At 38.9% G+C, this 22,673-nt stretch overlaps 1 protein-coding gene, 1 long non-coding RNA gene and 1 pseudogene across 2 annotated transcripts in view; 2 read left to right on the top strand and 1 right to left on the bottom strand.

The window, feature by feature from the left end:
• The window catches only part of LOC136245826 (uncharacterized), an 82,295-nt gene extending 68,614 nt beyond the window's left edge, over positions 1 to 13,681 (top strand). Inside the window, exon 5 of the mRNA XM_066037301.1 lies at positions 13,671 to 13,681. The gene's annotated coding sequence lies outside the window, so the exon portion shown is untranslated. The remainder of the gene's footprint in view (positions 1 to 13,670) is intronic.
• The window catches only part of LOC136245313 (uncharacterized), a 34,719-nt pseudogene extending 12,475 nt beyond the window's left edge, over positions 1 to 22,244 (bottom strand).
• On the top strand, positions 15,039 to 15,829 carry LOC136245828 (uncharacterized). Its single transcript, XR_010696145.1, has 4 exons — positions 15,039 to 15,202; positions 15,254 to 15,398; positions 15,452 to 15,616; positions 15,674 to 15,829. It is a non-coding gene; the product is annotated as an uncharacterized lncRNA (long non-coding RNA).
• Positions 22,245 to 22,673: the final 429 nt, after the last annotated feature.

Consider the following 22,673-nt stretch of genomic DNA (forward strand, 5'->3'; position numbering starts at 1 on the left):
GGTGACCTCTTCTTTTTTTCTGCTGCCCTACCTAATGCTACAGCATCTATGCCTTTCCTTTCCAATGCTTCTACTTGGTTATTAATTATTGCCACCACTGGCTCAACGACAATACAAACTTTTCCAGAATTGAGAAGTGCAGGGAAAATAAAACACAATGACTTTCCTGAGCCAGTTGGTTGAACTAATATTACATCCCTTCCTTGCTGAACTGCATTAATGCACTGTACTTGAAATTCTTTTAATTCTCTGACATTTAGGGCAGTCTTAATCTTTTCTATATCATCACCACTTAACACATCTGAGCAGCTAATATGTTGGGAAATCGCACTTTGGTCCTGGATGTCTGTAGTACAATGAATTGGTGAAACTACTGTACTAGGATCAGAGCTGCATAATACTTGCTTACTAATAGAATCAAAGCCATCTGTTGATGATTCGGAAGGAGCTACACACTCATTGTATTCCAGAGCATAATCATTGTGGGTAGAGAGTAAAGAATCTGAAGGAGATTCTGATATGTCAGTAGTAACACCATGACTATCTTGTTGTATTTCATTACCTTGTGTGTTAGAATTAAAGCCTGCTCCATAATGAATGGAAGATACATCACCAAATAGTGTCTGAGACCCTCCAGCTTTAGCAGACACAGAGAAATTTGAGTTAGGCATAGGGGTTATCTGTTCGCTTAATAAAGCAGTACTTGCAACGTTGTCTATTGAGTGATGTATAGCAACACTACTAGCAGCCGATGGATTCTGAATCTGGCCAGGATTTATGTTACTGGTATCTTTAACAAAAATTTGTGGAGATGATGATTCCAAGTAATCTTGGATGGACTGTGACACATACAAAGCACTTGGGCGTGATAAGCTATCATGCTTCCAACAGTTCTGTAATAATGAGGAAATAAATGTTGAAGCATTGTTTGGAACAACAGGTCTATTACCTCTTTTAACAGATTCAATTAATTGCATGTTGACAACTGGCCATGGTTCACGAATAAAGGCTACTTCATAAGCCAAGATAGAAAACGAATATATGTCTGAGGCTTTAGTTGGGTGTAAATAGCTACCTATATCACTTATCAATTCTGGTGCCAAATACCCCGGTGTCATTAGCTGTTTGAGAGAAGTTGACCGGGAAGAAAATTGATTAGCAGTTTTGTATTTGTAACAGGCATAATCAGTAATTTTAAACAAAAACTCCTGTTCTGATCCTGCCACCAATACATTGTGTGGTTTGATGTCACCATGCACTAGATCATTAGAGTGAAGGTACTGTAAACCTTCTGCAATATCACTAAGGGCCATAATTCTGTGTTCAACAGGCAAATCGTCACCATAGTATGTCAATAAATCACTCAAGGTTCTGAGTGTGTGATTATGAAGTATTGTGTGACAATATTCCATAACAATGTAACCATTTGTAGGACAAATGCCAAGCACCTGAACAATGTTGTCATGCTTCAGCTTAAAAAGCTGTTCATAAGCCTGGATTAATGCTGATGCCAATCGGGGAGTGTACAACTTAAGCTGCTTGACAGCAACTGTAACACCATCTAAGGTTCCTACATACACACGACTAGTTGCACCATCACATACTTCGTGTTGAGACATTATTATCCTCCCTTCCAAATTAAAGCTGCTATTCCAATTACGGTCTTGTTGTGGCGGTAGCGGTGGTAACGGCGCTGCCAATCGTCTTTTCTTACGAGCAGGCACTCCTTGTATATGAGCTAATGTAAAAGGGCATATGAAGATAAATAAATGTGCGTGCAAGCTCACCTTGTGACATTTCCAACGCCACGTTAATTCACACCAAATCAATCGATTTTCGCGGCAACTACTGAGCATGCGTAAAGAAGCATGATTTTTTATAAACACCTAGTGTGGTTACTAGAAGGTATCATTATAGTAATATTGTCTGTTACCACACACCAAATGCAACTGTTTCGTCTAAAGCATTTGCCTCTGCTAATATTATGGCTAAATGCAAACCTTTCGTTTAAAGGATTTTCTAGTCGCGGTGATCTCAGCAATCTGACTTCTTTTATTTAAAGGAATTCTAAATATCTGTATTTCCAGAAAAGCAATATTGTTGGATTCAAACGTTTGTGACTCTGACATGTTTACAGCCAGCCCCATACAACCTTTCGATTAAAGGCCGATTACACTGCAAGTATTCCAGCAAAAAGGATTTGTTTCGTTCAAAGGAATGGCGTAAGTGTATTGTTTCAACGTATGAAGGTGTTTTGATCCTAAACGATTCTACTTCGCCATGATTCCTCAGTTGCAACCAACCTTTCATTTAAAGAATTTCGGTTGCGAGTGTCATAGCAAAATGCGTTTGTTTTGTTTAAAGCAATGGTAAGTATGTATGATTATATTATGTGTAAGGGCTTTCAATTAAACGTTTTTGTTTCGCCATGATTCCACTGTATGGGTATGCTTTAAATAAAACGTTTGTTTTTCGCAATGATTCCACCCTTACAAATCTCCTTTAAACTAAACTATTTGCTATAATATTTTGTTTGTTATATATATTCCCACTATTTATTGCTACTGTACAAGCATTGTTTAGCTAAAAGGTAGCAAAACAAAATTTCTATGGTAAAAGACTCTGTTTACTGTGCTCAGGATTGAGTAAGGGGCACCAAGAAATAGTTTATTATAGAGCAGTTGTTCTCATAAGACTTGTTTATGTTTCATGTTCTGTAGACATGTCAGTACTGTGCATATTGTACACTAATGATGCAGTCACATGTGTCATAAGATAAATAATATGCTTTGAACATTTGCTTTTACCATACCTTTGCAGCACTGGATGTGCAACTATTGTACATAACATGGCTTATAGCTATTATAGCAATCAAACCAAGCACTGTAATACTGTTAACACTGAGTAATAATGATTACAATAGCAGTGCAAATGTAAGCTATTCAATTTGTGGATGGTAGCAGTGTTAGTGGAGTATGTACTAAGATTCTGTCTTATAACAGTGCTGCCTGTTCACGTCTCGAAACTATCCCAAAGATTCACTTGCAAACAACTATAAACTTGTTACTAACTACTCACGTAACACTAGTCTATATATCGCATACATTCAGTATGCTATAGGATACTAATATAGTTATGTTCTGGTTAAATGTCTCTTGTTGCATATAGCTTGTAATGTATGACTGTGTACAGTGCGTATGTATGATAACTTACAATATGTGACTGTCTCAGCGAAAACCTGTCTAGTTTGCACAAGCATGTGCATTGAGAAAATTGAAACTTAAAAAAATATTTTTCGTTACATTATGCATGCTACAAGAAAATTATGCAAGTTTTTATCGGGCCAGTACACGAAGAAGGAAAATTTAAATCGATTAAACTATACACCATCTTACTCATGGAGAGTTCAAAAACATTTGTTTCATTTCTGTAGCCCCAATGGTTTGTGTGTCACGTGAGTTTGTTTACGAAGCGGTAGATGCAAACAAAATTATTGCTATTCTTCAACAAAGCCTCCTTCATACGCCTACACAAAAATGAATGCAAGGCTAAAACTATATCTTGGTTGATCTGCCAATCCATGATGAACATTGTAAGCCAAATTTCAACTTTGTAGACTAATCCAAACGGAAGTTATGGCTACGAATGCAAGCGCCTGTAGTTTATTTTTAGTAGTCACTGTACAAATCAATTTCCTTGTTCTTCCTACTTTCTAGCACTGTAATTCCAAAACTACTCACCACAGAAAGCTGAAACTTTGGTGAATCATTCCTTGGACAATGCAGATAATGCTGAGAAATTAAAAGGATATTCAGAGGTTGTGCGAACTAGATGGGTTTTCGCTGAGATGGTCACATATGTGACTATTGTATATACATTCAGTGAAATCAAGTAATGGATAACTCTAAATCTTTCTTTAATATTGCTGCTTCTGTGTTGTGTTGGCTGGTCCATCTGTAATTCTATAATTTTTATAGCATACTGTAGCATTGTTACAAAGTTGTACTGAGAATAAATTAGATGGGGTTGATGATGGTCCTATTCAGTGTCACACATGGTAATGGGGACATTAGCATTAGCTTTATATAAGTTGACCATATAATATTATTATGTATGTACACTGTGCAGGGTTGACGCTTGTTATCTGTATAGTAGTGTTGTAAACTGGTATGGAAAAACTGATTATAACTGGTATTGTCTTTTGCCCACTCACTTGGTAAACTTCTGCTGACAAGTGATAATGTCATAGCATAACCTCAAAGCATGTGTAAATGTCGTGTAACAACAAAATAATATTTAGGAAATTTGTAGTTGGCAAAATTTTAATTTGTCGACATACGCACTATTTAATTTTTATTAAATTTACTGATAAATTGGCACTACACTGTTGCACATGTTGTAGGCTGACAGAAGGATGAATTTGTATCCTGAACGTTTCTTGTGCTGAAATGTCTGCCTTGTAAATTTAGTGCTCAGTCACAGTAGGCTGTCCACTGATAGCTTTCACAGGGTTAGATCATCCGACGTGTGATCAAATATCTGAGTCTGACCTGGATTGGATCACGTGTGCAATGGATCAATTAGTTCACGTTGAAGTGTTTTAACCTAGTCCTGCCACAACCTAGTTTTTTTGTGAGCCACAACTACTTATCATGATCATGTATCTAAGTAATACAGTAAACCTTTGATTTCTTTAGGATGTCATGTCAAGTTACATATACAGTGTTAAGGAGTGTTGACAATGTCATCAGTGGACTGTTTATTGAAGCCAATCTACAAGGGTCATTGAAACTTACTACTGAGTAGAGACCTGACCAACTAACACATTGCAAGTGACTATAGGTATCGCATCATAACTTGGAGATATGCATTTGTACAGGCTATACCGAAGTAGGATACTCTCCTCTCTTTTTATATTATGAACTCTCGCTAGTGGGCTTGGCTCCATGTAAGCTTACAGACAGCATCAAACATAAGATTCATGCAGACTGTAATACTCTAATTGATAAATGAGCACAAGCAGTTTTATAATTACAACGAATTTGCTAGTTAGTGCATAGAATCACTGATATGAGCAGTTGTTCTTATAGATAAGACTTGTTCGTGTTTTATGTATACAGCTTCCCTAGACATATCAGTACTATCCATTTGGTGCATATAGACACACATGTCAGAGAATAATAGTATAGCTTTGAGCATCTTATTTAAAGATCACTTTCACCATACCTTGCAGCAGTTTGGATGTGTGACTACTGGTTAAGACAAATCTATTGTAGGTACACTTCTGTACACCTCGTAGAATGAAATTTGTGTATATATACATGGCTTATAGCAACTGTAGCAATTGAACCAAGCACTTTATAATTAAATCAGAGTACTGATGACTACAATAGCAGTGCTAATATAAATGTAATGAGCTAGTCATTTTGGGAGTGGGTAGCCATGTTAGTAGTGTGCATACTAAGATTCTGTCATATAAACCATTGGCATATAGCTTATAATGTATGCGAACAGTATAGATCCTTGCTAATCCAAACTCCAATAATATGAACACTTGCTAATCCCAACAGTAGAAATGACTGTTCTATTAGGGTATTTTGTGAACAAGTGTTTGTTCTATTAGAGTATTTGAATAGGGTTCTGTATATAGCCATTATTCTGTACAATTTCACTACATTGAGAACAGAGCTGTTCAGATTATTGAGGATCCACTGTTTAATAAATTGGTATAATATCCATTTTATTGTATTATTAGCTTACAATGTGTGACTGTTGTGCGCACGTACAATGAAATTAAGTGATGGATAACTCTTAATCATTCTATGATAGTTCTTCTCTGTGTTGGCTGGTCCATCTGTTGCCCTATAATTTTGATAGCATACTTTAACATTGTTAGGAAGTTGTACTGAGCTTTCATGTCTTTGTATTGGTTGGTACTGGTGACATCAGCTTTATAATATTACCATGTATTTTGTGTATGTATACTGTGCACATGGCTTTCCCCTTGTTATCATTTAAACTGGAAAGTTAAAACTCATTGATTTATCAGAATTCCATTCAAATGCTCTAATAGAACATACACACTTAAACAAAATAATCTAATAGAACTGTCACTTTAGTTTGACTAATAGAGCATTTGTGTATCGATAGCTGAACATTAAAGGGACCACTGTACAAGGGTATGTGTGACCTATTAGAGTATTTTGTTATTACATGAACATTGAATTATAGTAAGTGTATGTTCTATTAGAGTAGTTGAACGTAACTCTATTATAAACAAATGGGCTTCATTTATTTGAACAAATGCACTTAACTGAACACTTTTAAGATTGAATTGAAACAGATGTTCAGATAGTGGAGGTCCTACTATATTTATTATACATCACAGTTAGACAAAGCAAATACAAATTGTTTTACACGTTAACAAATTTACTTGGTTATGTGTGACCCGGTCCTAGTAATAATTACATAACCAAGTAATAATAATAATAAGAACGTGACGTCATAAATAATTAAATAATTAATTAATTAATGTCCAGACGAAACTGCGTAGTGCACACAAGAACACTCACCGGAATTGAGTTAGACGAAACCCGAACGTCAAATTGAAGTGAGCGTTTTTTCTCCGGTGCCTTCGTTAAGCAGGACACTTTTCTAAATAGTGCCTTTCTTCTAACAAACATTGAACTCCTTAACAACCACTTTCCAGCGCAATTCACTCAAAATCCACGTTCAACCCGCAAAACAAGCTGTACACACTGCGCGTTAAACAGGTCGCCAAACACGTAAAACCTGTCTGAATACATAGCAACCAGCCGTACGCGCGCCACTAAAATATTTTTGTTTATTAAGTTAAAACTGAGAACGTTGTCTTCCTGCCTTGAACTGCATTACTTACACTTACAGGTGTTTGAAGGTTAGTCCTAACTAGTTTGTTTACCGCATGGAATGCCATGGTTGGAATAAATTTCTGTCGAAGTGCTAGTCTGAATAAAGTGTGTTACTGGTGTTACCAGGCACTGTACTGCTTTCTTCGGATAGGCTAAATGTTTCACAGTTGTTGTACAATTACAGAAGTTATTTTTACGTTATTTTACAATAAAATAACTAGTTGTTTCCTGTTACTTGTACATTTTTTTGTTGTAGTGCGAAGAAACAAGCAGGGCAATGATAGACATAACGCAATGGAGAATAGCGATAGGTACTCATCACCTCCGGTGGAGGCGTAATTCTAATTACGGGTTAACAACTTTAGGTGAGTACCATGTAGACAGATTAATGTTCTTCATTACGGTATCGGTTAAGGTATTCATTACTATGCATGTTTTTATTACTATGCTACTGCTGCTACAAGCAGGTGATGTTGAAAGTAACCCAGGCCCAAACTTTTTAAGGACTTGTCCAAATTGTGATGAAAAAGTGCCGGCAAGAAAAAAGTTGTGTAAATGTGGATACGTGCTTAACAAAAAAATAGGTAGGCCTACTGGCACCAGTGCAGAAGCGGGCTTTAGGGTAACCACTGGTCGTGCTGTAGGTACCACTGCAGAAGCAGGGTATAAGGTTTCTAATGGCCGTACTGTAGGTACCACTGCAGAAGCAGGGTATAAGGTTTCTAATGGCCGTACTGTAGGTACCACTGCAGAAGCAGGATATAAGGTTTCTAATGGCCGTAGTATAGGTACCTCTGCAGAAGCAGGATATAAGGTTTCTAATGGCCGTAGTAGAGGTACCACTGAAGAAGCAGGTTTTCATGTTTCATGTGGAAGACCTGTGGTATATAAATCAAATACAAGTGACAAACTAATCACCACAGATGTGAACTGCGTGTCGCTTAGTGATGAGCTCCTAGCTTTAGGAAACAAGAGGATTGCACAACAAGTTCGCTTTGACTCTAAGCCATTAGCAATTGGGATGTGTTACTGTTGCGGCAGTATACTTTGGTCCAGAGTAGATAATAGTCATACCAACCTAGTAGACATCAAGTTAACAGAGGGACAAATACCAGCAGTAGCATACCAGAAGGCAATGTTATCTGCTGGTAAAGGTTTACTAGAGTACCGTCATAAAAGTATGTATGCATGTGCTGTATGCAAAACATTAAAATGCCCTTCAGAATTTGAATTTCATGTTGGAAAATATGAAGGCATAGATATAGAAGAATGGGATATGAGATTTCCTGAAGTCATATTGAATTTAAAAAATCCAGTAGAGCATTGTCAGATAGCGTTATGTGGAATCTTTTCTACAACGGTGAAAGACGCCAAAAGGCACCAGTGGCGTCACATTCAAGGAGAGGTAAATGCCTTACACAAGCTAGATAGGCACTATTATGGATTGTTTGGATTTTTATTAATAAACGAAGACTTAAGTGATAAGTTTGTAAAGTATCCAGAAGCATATGAAAGAATCAGACTGGCTTTACATTGGCTTAAAAAGAATAATCATCTATACCAAGACTTCCTAGCACGCTTCGAAACCCTTTATAGATATGTTAGACAGGAAATTGTAAATCCAGATGTTTTAAAGCTTGACCAGAATAAAATATTAGACAGTGAAGCAATAGGTTTGGCATTTCCTGTTGACTCGGAATATTTTGAACAATACTCACCATTGTATGGTGAGATGGACATTGCCGGTATACAAAATCCAAAGTCACACCTAACTGATAAGGTACAAGATAACATTGAGCAGCTAAGGGAAACCACCAGTGTACAGTATGGACAAAAATATTTGTTAGAAAAAACATTTCCACACCTTTTCCCATATGGAAAAGGCGGGTGGTTTTACAAGTGTGTCCACGGGCTATCGCATTTTACTAAAACTAAGTTGATGGACTGTAGAGGTTATTTTTCAAACGATCAAAATTTCCCATTTTTTATGTTTGATTATATGACTAAAATGAGGCTGCGGCAATACAACAGTAAAAAAATAGTAGCAGTTAGTAAACTAGAGCAAAGTTTAACTGCTGGTGAAGTAATAGCAGCTGACAGACCAAAAGATAATGATAACTATGCTTCGTATGGCACTGATGTGCCACGTGTGATTCCAGGCTCGAAACAATATTGGAAGTCTTTTGGGTACGACCTTATAGCTACAGTAGAACAGCTTGGAGTTCCCGACTATTTTATTACTTTGTCCCCAAATGACAATTGGCCCCAAATTCAAGCAACCATTAGGAAAGGCTGGGGAGCCAGTGCTGAACCATGGGAACTCAATGACCTATCCACTAAAGGTGACAAAGGAGAATCAGTTGGCTCTCACCCCTTAGAGTCTGTGCTTGGTGCTGAGAAAAGATTCAGTGCCTTTATGGATTTGCTTTTGGACAAGAAATCTGGCCCAGTAGGTGAAGTAACAGACTATGTAACTAAAAAGGAATATCAGAGAAGGGGAGGGATCCACTGGCATATTTTAGTGTGGGTAAAGCCTGGTACTGCCCCTGAAAATGTCGTAATGGCTGAGCTACCTCGGGCCAGTGATCCCAATGATAAAAGGGCACAACATATTAGACGAATGGTACAGAAATTTCAAATGCATCGGGAATGCCATCCTGAGAGATGTTTCAAAGGATACGGTGGCAAAGTCCTTAGCAAATGTAAGTATGGGTTTCCCTTTAAGGTCCCCCAATTGGTTGAGGAATTGGACGAGGAAGGAATACGTTACTTGTATAAACGTCGGTGTAAAGAGGACTGCCTAGTTGTACCCTATAATCTTGAAATTCTTCTATTTTGGGGAGCTTCAATGAATATACAACGTGTGTCAAAGCATGGGTTTGAAATGTATCTAGCCAAATACGTATCTAAACCTGAACCAAGTTTTCAGGTTAATTTGTCTGAAAATGCAAGCGATCCAGAAAAGTATTTGCGTACCAGAGTGGTAGGGTCTTGTGAAGCAATAGATGTCCAATTGGGTTTTAACCAGTATCATATAAGCAGAATGACTGAATTTCTGCCAACTGAATTAAGGCCAAAACAAAAGTTTTTAAAGAATAAGGCAACACTTGCTTTCCTGCCTGCTAATTCAGTTGATGTGTACCAAAAGTCTAAATTTCAAGCTTATATGGAGAGAAACGACAAATTGTGTGATATAACATATCCAATGTATTTTCAGTGGTGGCGCAAAGCAAATGGTGGGGAGCAGAGTAAAGGTGAAAATTGTGTAAAGAAGGGTGTGGCACCTAGTGTAGGATACAAGGGAATAGATGAGTTTGACGAATTGATATTGTCTATGCAAAACAGAAGTGATCTTATGGTTGAGCTTAGTGCTAAATTAGATGTTTTAGTGGATAATTTAAATAGTAGTGATAGCAGCGTGACTTCTGGAATAGTCATAGTCCTAGGTAATGTACTAAGTGATGATATCCTAGGAGTGTGTAAAAAACATTTAGCGGAAAATGGGTACGGTGACATTTTGTGTGATAGTGTCAGTGATGATGACATCACCAAAGCCACCACTTTAATAAATAATGCTGAATTGTTAGATGATGAATTTGTAGCTAAATTTAAAGTAAAATTACATTGGCTTCACAAAAAGTTATTGATGTGTAATGAAGAAAACGAAATCACTGTAACTCCATTGTACATAATGTTACAAGCTCACCCTCCTGGCTCTATGTTAATGGATACTGATGGCAATTATTGGATACGACGAGCACGTGCATGCGTTACTCGGCACAGATTTATTTCCTTAGATGATCAAGAAGCATTTTATGAACAAATCATGATTTTGGCTGGAATTATTCCTGGACCAAATGAGCCAAGTTTACATGTAAATTCATTCTTGGAGCCATTGGTAGCAGATTTACAAAACCTTTGGAAAGGAGTAGAAATTGAAACAAGTGAAGGAAATAATACTTTTTTTTGCTGCAGTCATTTGTAATTCATGTGATATTCCAGCCTGCAGAAAATTGGGTGAATTTGTTGGTCATATTGCCAAAATGGGTTGCTCTCGCTGTTTAAAATCATTATAGTCTGCTTTATCACCAAATTTCCGAGATTCAGTACTAAATGATTTTAAACAGCGAGAGCAACCCATTTTGGCAATATGACCAACAAATTCACCCAATTTTCTGCAGGCTGGAATATCACATGAATTACAAATGACTGCAGCAAAAAAAAGTATTATTTCCTTCACTTGTTTCAATTTCTACTCCTTTCCAAAGGTTTTGTAAATCTGCTACCAATGGCTCCAAGAATGAATTTACATGTAAACTTGGCTCATTTGGTCCAGGAATAATTCCAGCCAAAATCATGTTTCCTTCAGATACCTTAAGCTGCGAGGCAAGTTTAAAACAACTAAATAAATGGCACCTATACTGTACTGTACATGCTTAAATGGCTGGAACTAGTTCTGTTCTAAAATATAATTTATCAGTATGAAAGCTTCTAGATTGGTTTGGTAGAGGCAATGGTCGATTTTTTCATTATTATGAAATTTGTCCATTATAGTAGCTTGATCATGCACCTTACTGAATATTGACAATATTTATTGAATTATTTTGTTCTGCCAACCAATGTTGTTTTACTGTACATATAGCAAAAACTTAGAACCACTGGTGCCTTATTCTCAGATCTTCTCTCAACATTTGGGAGTTCGTTAACCCTTTAGGACCAAAAATTGTGTGCATAGTCTACCCTGAAAGCCCACACGTTTTATGATTATTGCACATTTAGTGTTTTAAAAAATGTTATAAGTTTATAGCATTGACAAAGCCCCTACAAGTGCTCAATTGTATAACAAATTATACTAAAAGACTCGTCTGACAATAATAAACAACATTATCTAACTTACCAAAGCGTAGAACCAATGTCTTAAAAGCACTAAGGTGAGTTTCAAACACCTACACCAATGGCGGATCCAGGATGGGGCATTTGGGGCAAATGCCCCCCCCCCCTCTCACCTTGTGGAGAAGCTAGCCATAGCTACTTCCGAATAAAATACTGAACTTTGTCAGGCCAAGATCAGTTTTGCTATTAAACTTGTGAAAATATGGTAGAATTTCACCTGAAATCAAAGCAAACCAGTCAAACTAGTTGTGAAATTGTTACCCAGCACCTTCGTGCGTACTAAGCACCTCTAAAAATAATTACCGTGTTGCTGTTGTTTAAGACATTCGAAGCCTTTTGAACAGCTTTTAAGACTTCACAACCATCTGCAAAGGGCAAATTTCAACAGTGAGACACTATAAAGAGGTGATTATTTGGTGCTTCAAAAATGCAGCAACTAACAAGAGAATCTGGCTTCTCCAACCACCTACAACTTAGCCTATTTGTGCCCCTCCCCTTGCTAGCTCCTGGATCCGCCCCTGTACACGCGTCATGACACAATCAATAAAAACAGTCCGCCATTTTAGTTTTTTTTAAAACCGCATCACGTGATCTTGTATATCAAATTATTCGCCTCTAAATAGTGAGCACTGTGAGCTTTATTTGAAGTTAATACGATGAACACAGCCAAAGTTATGGAGCGATTTCTACAAGGTTAGTTTTATTGTTGTGTAAATATTAAATGTTTGTACTTTGTTAGGAATTTTACACAGGCTTAGTTTTGCGTCATAAGTTGGCCTTATATATCAAAAGAATCGCCTATGAATGGCGAATACAGTGGCCCCTGTTTTGATCTAATGACTTCATTTGTTGCGGAGTTATAGCTCTTTGTTTACTGCCAATAATCTTGGACGTAATATTACGGCGCTGGTCTTTCGAGCAATACCTACTTTGGACGTAATATTACAGCAGCGGTCCTTAAAGGGTTAAAGGACCTCATCAGTATATTCATGTAAGGCTTCATAATCCTATGCTATTAGGGTTCTGTTTGTGGTAGGATCATTAGCACCACCTAAATAGAAGTATGTGGTCATCTTACAACAAAAACAGTGCAATAATCAGTTAGTTTTCACATGTAAGTCACAGCATGAAAGAATACATACATATATGCCATGGCTAGTATGTATATATGGCATATTATACAAACAGCTATGTGCTGGAGTCAGTGCATGTACATCACATTCTTTTGTAAATGCTATAGTTAGCTATCAGGGAAATAACTGACTTTGACGTGCTGACTGTATACTACATAGCTATTATAGTACATAAGTAGAGATGGTAGCACATATTGCTGTATACATAGCTTACATATACAAATGCTGTATTCGGCTCATCATCAAAAGTGATATCTGCTTGGTCATCATCACTTTGAGACATATGGTCAATGAAACCATCATTGGAATCCACAGTATCACTACCCAGGGCTGTCCACAGATTTTCACCTACGTCCTCCTGGTCAAAATCGAATTCTTCAAACCCTTCTTCACGTTTTTTCCAGCATCTCGAAGATTTGTCAAAAAAACTCGCGGAAGTGCCTGTAGTAACTAGACTTGGAGACCCATGAACTACAGTGCGGACAGTAATATGTATCAAACTTGCGAACTTCAGTAGCAATTCCTAGATCATCCATCTAATTGGTAGCTACCAACAGTATCATCCCTTGCATTTTATCCTGCCCACACCATCAACAACATCTTATCAACAATCATTTTACTCAAGATCAATCAAAGAATGGAATGAACTGCCTGTATTTATTATAGAGATGACAAACTATGATGAGTTTACAACTAACTTGATATCACACTTTACAAACAACCAACACCACATTAGTTAGTATATAATTGTACCTAATACTGTGATTCCTTTTTTTTCCTGGGCACACCAGCTGTGCTGACTGCCCAGTAATCATAAATAAATAAATAAAACAGTCATATGCGAAGCTACAAAGTATAGAAGTAACGCCGGTAGCTATAGCTCGTTTATATTCCGCAGCGTGACTCGGATGTTTACATATGTGATCACCTGCTGCATAATAATGGGATGATGGTTTCACGTGATAGCATATAGCTAAATTAAGCTAATTGGTTTAATTTAGTGCCAATTTTGAATTGCATTTTGCGATTTTTGAAGTCACGCTCTGCTATTTGTTGCTCTCGTAACGATGGAAGATTCTTGGGCAGATCAAATTTCAACAAGCGGCTCTGAAGACAATTCTCCCATGTGTGGAATTCATGCAGTAAGCGCGATTGGTGCATACAAGTCATGAGTTTTGCAAGCGTTAATTTGTGTTGATAGGTTGCAGAAACGAGCACGGGGTATCCAGGGGTTACACCTAATCGTCGCTATAGCAGCTCAAACTCAACGGAAAGATTCCATCAAGGGAGAAATGGAGTCACTGGAGTGCCTTACTCATATGAACACCCACCACCTGCACGTGATGATTACTCATCCTATCCCTATTGGCCTAGCCATAGCTACCAAGGACACATTCCACCCCATCCTACTCTGCAGCTACAGACAACGTTGGACAAAATCCTGCAACAGCAAGATGAAATCAAAGCAGGCCTTGACGACATCAAATCACGTGTGGCAGACCTGGAGGCATCAAAATCAGTTGCTAGTTTCAATAGAACCCCAGCTGAAAAAAGAAAAATCGCCAATGAGCTTTCTGTATGTACATGTATTTGACTGGTTGGTATAGCTACACTGTATAATTGTACAAACTGTCTTTAGAAATTGATTGGACATCTTCATGAAAACCTGGATGATGGTGACCAGTTTCTACCACATATGAAGTAAGCAACTAGCAAACTACCTATTATGGATGTACCCACTTTACACATCTGTCATCATGATGCAATGTTGGCATTTTGTGGTGGCTAATGAACTCCAACACAAATTTGGTTTAGCCAATTTATGACCACAAGTATTAGAGGTGAATAAGTATGTGGCATAGGTAGCTATGAATATTATATGTCTAAAACTTAAAAACATTTCAGATCCTGACAATTGAACTCATAACATTGAGAAGGTCATGCTGAATTTTTATGAGTGCTATCAGTGCTGTATATCGCTATAGTGGTTGTGTATTTGTTACTACTAGGCTTTCAGATGAGCACAACAAAGCTGTCAAGAAGAGAATAAGAGAAGAAATTCTACTAAAGAAAGAAGACTCCTACACACTAACTGAAACAAATGGTGCGATTAAGACTGTGTGTTATACTACACTGTATTCTTATACCATTTTTTGGAATCCCACATAGTCCATTAGAACATTCTATGAATCACGTCGTCGGATTTGGCGTGAAAGCTTAGAAGAGGGAAGTGAACGGATCCGCAAGCAGAACAAAAGCAGGAAGCTCCGATCTCGGAAAGTTAGGGTATGCAAGTTGAACAGTCAATATTGCTTGTTTTCATTAGTCTATTATTAGCTTTTTGATCGAAGAAGGAAAGTGATACGACCAGGAAAAGAAACTGAAAGGTTTAATCAGTTGACATTATACTATATGTCTGATGAGGATAGTGATGAAGAATCAGACATAATAACAGTGCATCGTCCACTTTGGCGTTCTACAAGTAAGTGCTTTTAGTGTACGTTGCTTAATATTAATAAAATAATTCTAAAACAGTACTGACTACCTTTTTGGAAGAGCTGGATAAAAGGGTTACGGAACAGCAATCACAGTCTAAAAAGTTCATACCAGAACGAAAAGTCAGGGTTGTTGGTGACTGTGTAAACAGCTCTCCTCCAAGCAATGCTCCAAAGTGGACAATAGACAATGCTTGGTTACAAGGTATGTGGATGCATCATGTATTATGTAGACAGTGTTGTATTTTGTCTTATATCGAAGATCATCCTGAGTATAAAGTCACTGAAGCATCTTAAAGAACATTCATGTGTGCACCATGATGAACGAACTTGAACACACTGCTTGATGTATACCTAGCTGCATGTATTATGATACATGTACCTTTATTATTTGCACTCAATATTTTAATTTATTGTTAATAAACCACTGGTTATAATTATTACGTAATCAAGTATATATGTAATGTAGTAAACCAATAGTAAATTATGGTAGCTGAAGCTCTACATGACTCTTGATTTACTGTAGATGTAACGTGACTGAAATCTAACAGTAAAACAGTACATTTGCTGTGTACAATGGCTAAAGGTTTACCATCACTTTACTGGATAGTGTACTATGTCATAGATTAACAGTAAATTGACATGATTAACAGTAAAATGGCTTCATACTTACCACTGATTTCCTGCAAAATTCCTTGATGGTGTACTGTGTCAGATTTACAGTAAATTGACATGAATATCAGTAACATGGCTTCAGACTTACCATTGATTTCCTGCAAAATTCCTAACTGGGTTACTGCAGGTAAATTATCAGTAGCCAAAATGTTCCCATCTGATAATTTACTGCTTAGTTTTTGAAGTAGTTTATTTGAAGTAAACCAAACAATAAAGTTTGCAGTTACTGATAATATACCTGCTGGTAAACTAAGTCCCTTCAAGCAGTGGATCACCCTGTTTAAAGTTTCTGAGTGAAGTATGTTCATCAAAATATTGTTTTTGTTTGTTGCTTGCTTGAACATTGTGTACTTCAACAAAATCATACATCTGTGAAAGTTTATCCAATAATTGATGTTTGAATGAGGTTACATCATAACCAGTTTTTGTGGTAAGAGAGGGTTTGTGTGCACATCTGCCAAACATTAGTTCGAAGGGTGAAACACCTGTGGAAGAATGTACTGCTGTGCGATATGCATCGAGTACTAATGGCAGGTACTGTTCCCAATCACCTTGATTGACAAAAGCCCGAAGCATTTGAAGAAGAGAGCGGTTAAACCGTTCCACTAAGCCATCACCCGCAGGATGATAAGCTGTGGTACGCGTCTTTGTTACACCAAAAGCATCAAAAGTCTGTCGCAAAATTGTACTTTCGAAATTCCTGCCTTGATCGGAGTGAAGAATATCTGGGATGCCATACCTACTGATTACTTTAACTAGCTCCTTAGTAATACGTTCTGCAGTCTGGTTAGGTAAGGGAATTGCTTCGGCCCACTTGGTCATGTAGTCTTGGATTACTAGCAAGTAACGATTGTTATATCGTGAGATCGGGACTTCAAGGATATCCACTGCCACCATTTCCCAAGGCTAGCCAATGGGCACGTTAGTGAGAGGAGCATTCGTTGGCAGTGCGGGCTTTGTACGCTGACAAACTGTGCATTCCCTGCAGTATTTATCTATGTCATTTAGCATCCCTACCCAATACCCAACTTGGCGGATTCTAGCTGTAGTTTTGTCAATGCCTAAGTGAGCTGCGGATACAGAGTCGTGATGTTCAGACAACATAGTGGCACGGCATGATTCTGGAATCAAAGGAACCAACACAGGAGTTAAAGAAGGTGATGGGGTGTACTTTCGACATACGATGCCATCATGTAAGCACAATTGAGACCACAACTGTCTATAACGGGAAGTGGATATTGGCGCCATCTGGAAGCTTGAGGTGAACTGGAATGACCATCACAAAGTGCTTTTGTGATGTGGCACATAACAGGGTCATCATGTTGCTGTTGACGTAGTTGGTCAGTTAGCAGAGAAATTTGAGTAGTGGTAGCAGTGGTGTGATCTAGATCCTGGTAGTCCTTTCGTGACAGTGCATCAGCATTGCCATTCTCTAGCCCCTTTCTGTATGCAATAGTGTAGTCATATTCTTGTATCGCCAAAGCCCATCGCGCAAGTAGGCCTTCCATTTTTTGGGATGACAGCCACTGTAAAGGGGCATGATTGGTGACAACTGAAAACTTTCTACCTAATAAATAATGCCTGAATTGTTTCAAAGCATGCACCACAGCTAAACATTCTTTCTGTATAACGCTATAGTTCTTTTCAGATCCCGACAAAGATCTACTGGTGTAAGCAACTACATGGCCACTTTGTTCTAGTATGGCACCAATACCTACAGCACTAGCATCAGTGTACAGCTGGAAAGTTTTAGCTGTTGCGGAAAAGTCAGGATACTTAAGAATAGGGGCACACATATGTGCGTTCTTCAATCTGGCAAATGCCCGTTCACACGACTGGTCCCATGCAAAAGGTGTACCCTTGTTTGTTAGTTGGTACAATGGTGCTGCAATGTCTGCAAATTGGTGAATATAACGTCGATAATAGGATGCCAATCCCAGGAAACTTCTAAGTGAACTAACATCTGCTGGTGTGGCCCAGGTACGAATGGCTGACACCTTCTCTGGGTCTGGGGACATACCTGTCGATGAAAAGACATGGCCTAAGTAAGTTACAGAGGACAACCCAATATGACACTTGCTACCTCGAAATGTTAAACCTGCATTGGACATGCATTGAAACAGAAGTGTGAGGTGTTTTGCATGTTCCTCTGTGGTTTTGGAATGAACAAGGAGATCGTCTAAATAAGTAATGACAAATGGTAGATCACTACAAATAGTGTTCATGAGTCGTTGGAATGACGAGGGGGCTCCTGAAAGTCCGAAGGGCATTCTGCAAAACTGAAAAAGACTAAACCCTGGCCCTGGACAAAATGCTGTTTTTGGTTGATCATTACCATGAACCGGCAGTTGCCAGTAACCACTGCGAAGGTCTAAGGTAGAAAAGACTGTAGACCCCATAAGCCTATCCTGAACTTCGTCTGGCCTCGGGAGTGGGTATGCGTCTTTGATAGTTCTTTTGTTAAGCTCCCGGTAATCGACACATAATCTTATTTCTCCATTCTTTTTCCTTACAAATACAGCCAGAGCCATCCATGGGCTGGAGCTGGGTTTGATTATTCCCTGTTCTAGCATAGTGTTTATTTGGCGTTGTACCTCATCTCAATAATTAGCAGGTATTTGGCGGGGAGGTACCTTAACAGGGTTGCCATTGGTTGGTATAAAATGCTCTGTCACCATGGTTTTACCTGGAATAGTCCTAAATAAGTCTTTGTGTACATTCATTAGTGATGATAAGTGAGGATCATTACAAGCTGGCATCTCATAGGTTGGAGATGCTGTAAAGATAGGTACTGCACAATCCTCTTCTGATGACTGGGACACAGCTGCTATGGCAGAAATTTTCATTTTAACTTTCTGTGCCATGTCAAGTAGTGGTCCTAATCCAGGCTGACATTGGACACTGCTTAATTGGTTGCTGACTATGACAGGTGTAGTGGTAAAGCCTAATACCAAGCCGTGTTTTTGCATAAAATCTAACCCTAGAATTACAGGGGCAATTAGGGACTGTACAACAATAAACGGGTGGGCAGCTTTTACGTCTCCTAGTTGGATGGACATAGTTATCTGTCCTAGAATCGAAATGGGATCACCAGCTGCTGAAACTAGTCGTAACCCCGGTGGGGATGTGCTTAGTTTGCAACCAGATATTAGGTTTCTTGTAACTAATGAGATTGATGACCCAGAATCAATCATTAACTTAACTACTGTGTTCTCTAACACCCCATTAACTATAGAACCATCTGTTCTAATTGCTGCTACAACTATATTATGAATATTATTACGAACATCACAATTATTACACAAAGGGCTCACTGAATTCAGGGACGTCCCCAGCCCATGCGGGATGCCCCTTGGCTGTTTCCCGAGCGGCACTCCTTAGCAAGTTGTCCCATTCTTCCGCAGGTGTAGCATCATCTGGATCTTAGGCTGTACGCGACCCGGTTGATTACAGCGAAAGCACAGGAGTCTGGCTGGCTGGCGAGAGTACCACAAATTAATAGCTGCCACCTGTTCAGTCACGGAGGCGACCTGCTCCATTAGGGCTTCCATTTGGCCAAGTGGTTGTTGAACAGCTGCTGACTTTTCCTCTGGCTTCCCACTTGCTTGAGCATCGATCGTCATCAATAACTTTGCACGCTGAATGAGTTTTTCCAAATCATCAATTTCTCCCACCGTTCGTAGTTGCTTGCTCACTACGCTAGGAAGGCCTGTCAGAAACTGGTGGATTAATAGCTGCTGGCGTGTTGGAGCGTCGGTCTTAGGCATGGCCTGCTCTACCAACTTTTTCAATTCGTGCACAAATACTGACAGTGATTCACCAGGTAGAAAGTGCCTACGATGAAAGTCATCCATCGAGACGAACTGGACGGGAGCTAATCTCTCTACCATTTTTGCTTTCGCATCTGCATAGCTTGCTTGCTGTTCAGCTGTTAATTCTAGCCAAGTACCTAACGCCTCTCCTTCTAGTAATGTTGGCAACTTTTTTGCCTTGAGCTTGTCGCTCCAATCGTTTGCAGAACAACAAAGTTCATAGCATTTAAACCATTCTGTCGGGTCTCCTTCTGAAAAGAGTCTTGGTAAACTGACATGTTTTGCACCGCTTGTCGTTGTCATAGCTGCTTGTAACCGTCCTCTGCTACCAATGTAAGACCCGATCGAATAACAAATCTTCCACAACAGGTTAATCAATGTATAAATGCCAGACTCAACAATGTACAGTCATTGCAAGGTTTTATATGGTACATGATGTAATGTTATGTAGTTATGTGATGATGTCATATAGTTACAATGATTGTGTCACACATGCATAAGTGTTATAAGTTAATAACATTAGTTAATTAGTTAGTTAGTTAGTTCTAGACTTCCTGCAGGAATGCTGAGCAATACAGTATGTAGCAGCAGCTATGATTGACTTATTCACAAGTATCGTGAACTATTCAGTATCATGAATGGTGACTTCAGTATCGATCGTGATACTAAAATGGCAGCATCGCTCAGCCCTACTCGAAATAGGGTCTGGTCCAGAATGAATACACCAACTCATTCTCACACCCCCAGCTAGGGCTCGGGGTGTTTAATCAGCTTTCGTCACGAAACATATACTTCCTTTTAAAGTTTAAGCCGTGTACGCACTGGAATCGCCATGAGTGAAAGTCGGTAGAGGTGATGAGAGACACAGAGGCTGATTTTCTACGGTTGAAAAGGACACACACTGAGTTCTTGTAAAACCGAAAAGGCGAAGGACGATTTGTGCTTTTAACCTGAGGTTTATGGGTTTCTCATATCTTTCAGCTACGTAAGCGCGATTAATCCGACTTCTATCACTTCACCGAGTGTAAAGTCCATCAACATCCAACATTGATCTGGCCTACTCCAAGGGTCGCTTGGAGTCTGGCGGCCTTGTTTAAATGCTGGTATTTCCAGCTGTCCAGCACTTTAACACCTAGTGCTGGGAGTGGTGGCAAGGGCAGTCCATCTAGCCCGGGAAAAAAACAAACAAAAATAACTGAGTGTAAGGTTCTAGTCGCTTGTCTCTTACAAATTAAAAGGAAGTACATGTTTTGTGACGAAAAACGAGTTGGGGTATTCATTCTGGACCAGACCCTATTTCAAGGGGGGTACTTATAATCTCTAATCAATAAGCGCCATCCCGAGAAAATAGGGTCTGGCCACGCGAGACTAACACAACAGGACGAAATTTTGGAGGACTGAGCATCAAAACAGAAACCAGAACAGTGTTCCACAAGAATACTGTATTCACAAAAAAGTGTCTGAAAGAATTTATTGTATTGCATGGAATTAAGCTACATATAGTTCAAGTGAAATGTCCACCTCAATATGCTAGTGTATGTGTATATGAGTACCTGCATAACAGCATCGCTGATAATTTTGTCCAACTGTTGATCATCAATATCGGTTATCTTCTTGATCCCCTTCTCGCTGCAAAACCTTTCAATGCTACGAAGACTGAAGCCCCGTTCGCCAGGAAATGATGACTTCAGCTCATCACTTATTTGCTGGTGAGTACATTTATCCACTTCCACCTTAACCCTCACGAACTCTTCGAATTTGTCAAGCGAAGCCATTATCACAGCCAGGTCACAGAGCTAGGATAGTGTCAAATCGACAGAAGAAATGTACTTCAGTTAGCGAAGCTTAATAACTACCACCTGACGACAAAAAAATTTTTTTGGGCCCACTTTATTTTTGCAATTTTTTTTTGCACTCGCCCCTAGGAACACCCGCCCATAGGATTAGGAGCACTTGCCCCTAGGATTAGGAACACCCGCCCATAGTATTAGGAGCACCCGCCCATAGGATTAGGAACACTTGCCCATAGGATTAGGAGCATCCGCCACTAGGATTAGGAGCTTTGCCCCTAGGGTTAGGAGCTTCGCCCCTAGGATTAGGAGCTTCACCTCTAGGATTAGGGTTAGGGCATGGGTTAGTTATAGGAGCATCGCCCCTAGGGTTATATAGTTAGGAATATGTAGTGTTAACATTAGCTTGTAGCATATAAATATGGCAAAAATAAGTAGAGCTGGTAGCTAGCACCGGTGGTACAGTGGTTGGGACTTGTGCATAAAGATCTGGTGTCTCTTGTTCGATTCCCAGTTGACTGGATTTTTTTCATTTTTATACCTTTTCGTATACCATTTTTTATGTCATACAAAAGTCAAAGACAAAGTGGGCCCAAAAAAAATTTGCCCGCCTGACATTTTCAGTCTTCAAGAGTCAAGTCTGACAGCACTGACAGGTGACTGAATATGAGCAATATATGAGACTGATCATCGAGTCAAGTTGTGATTCTGATATATGGAGTAAAACTCTGAATTAACATCCGCCCCTTTAATACTGCGGCAGTCTAACAATCTGGAGGGGGGGGGGGGGGGGGGGGGGGCTGCTGCTGCTGAAAAGTATTCTTTTTTTAATATTATGGGGAAAAATTGTAATATAGATTGGCATTGTTATATCTCATAGATATAGTCCATTGTTGGTCAAACATGCGGTCGCATGTTGTCCGAGGACACATTTTCTTGTATTATATCATTTGTTTGTAACCGGTCATGCGTGTTTACTCATCAA

This window comes from Dysidea avara, chromosome 15 (assembly GCF_963678975.1).
Source record: "Dysidea avara chromosome 15, odDysAvar1.4, whole genome shotgun sequence".
NCBI lineage: Eukaryota > Metazoa > Porifera > Demospongiae > Dictyoceratida > Dysideidae > Dysidea > Dysidea avara.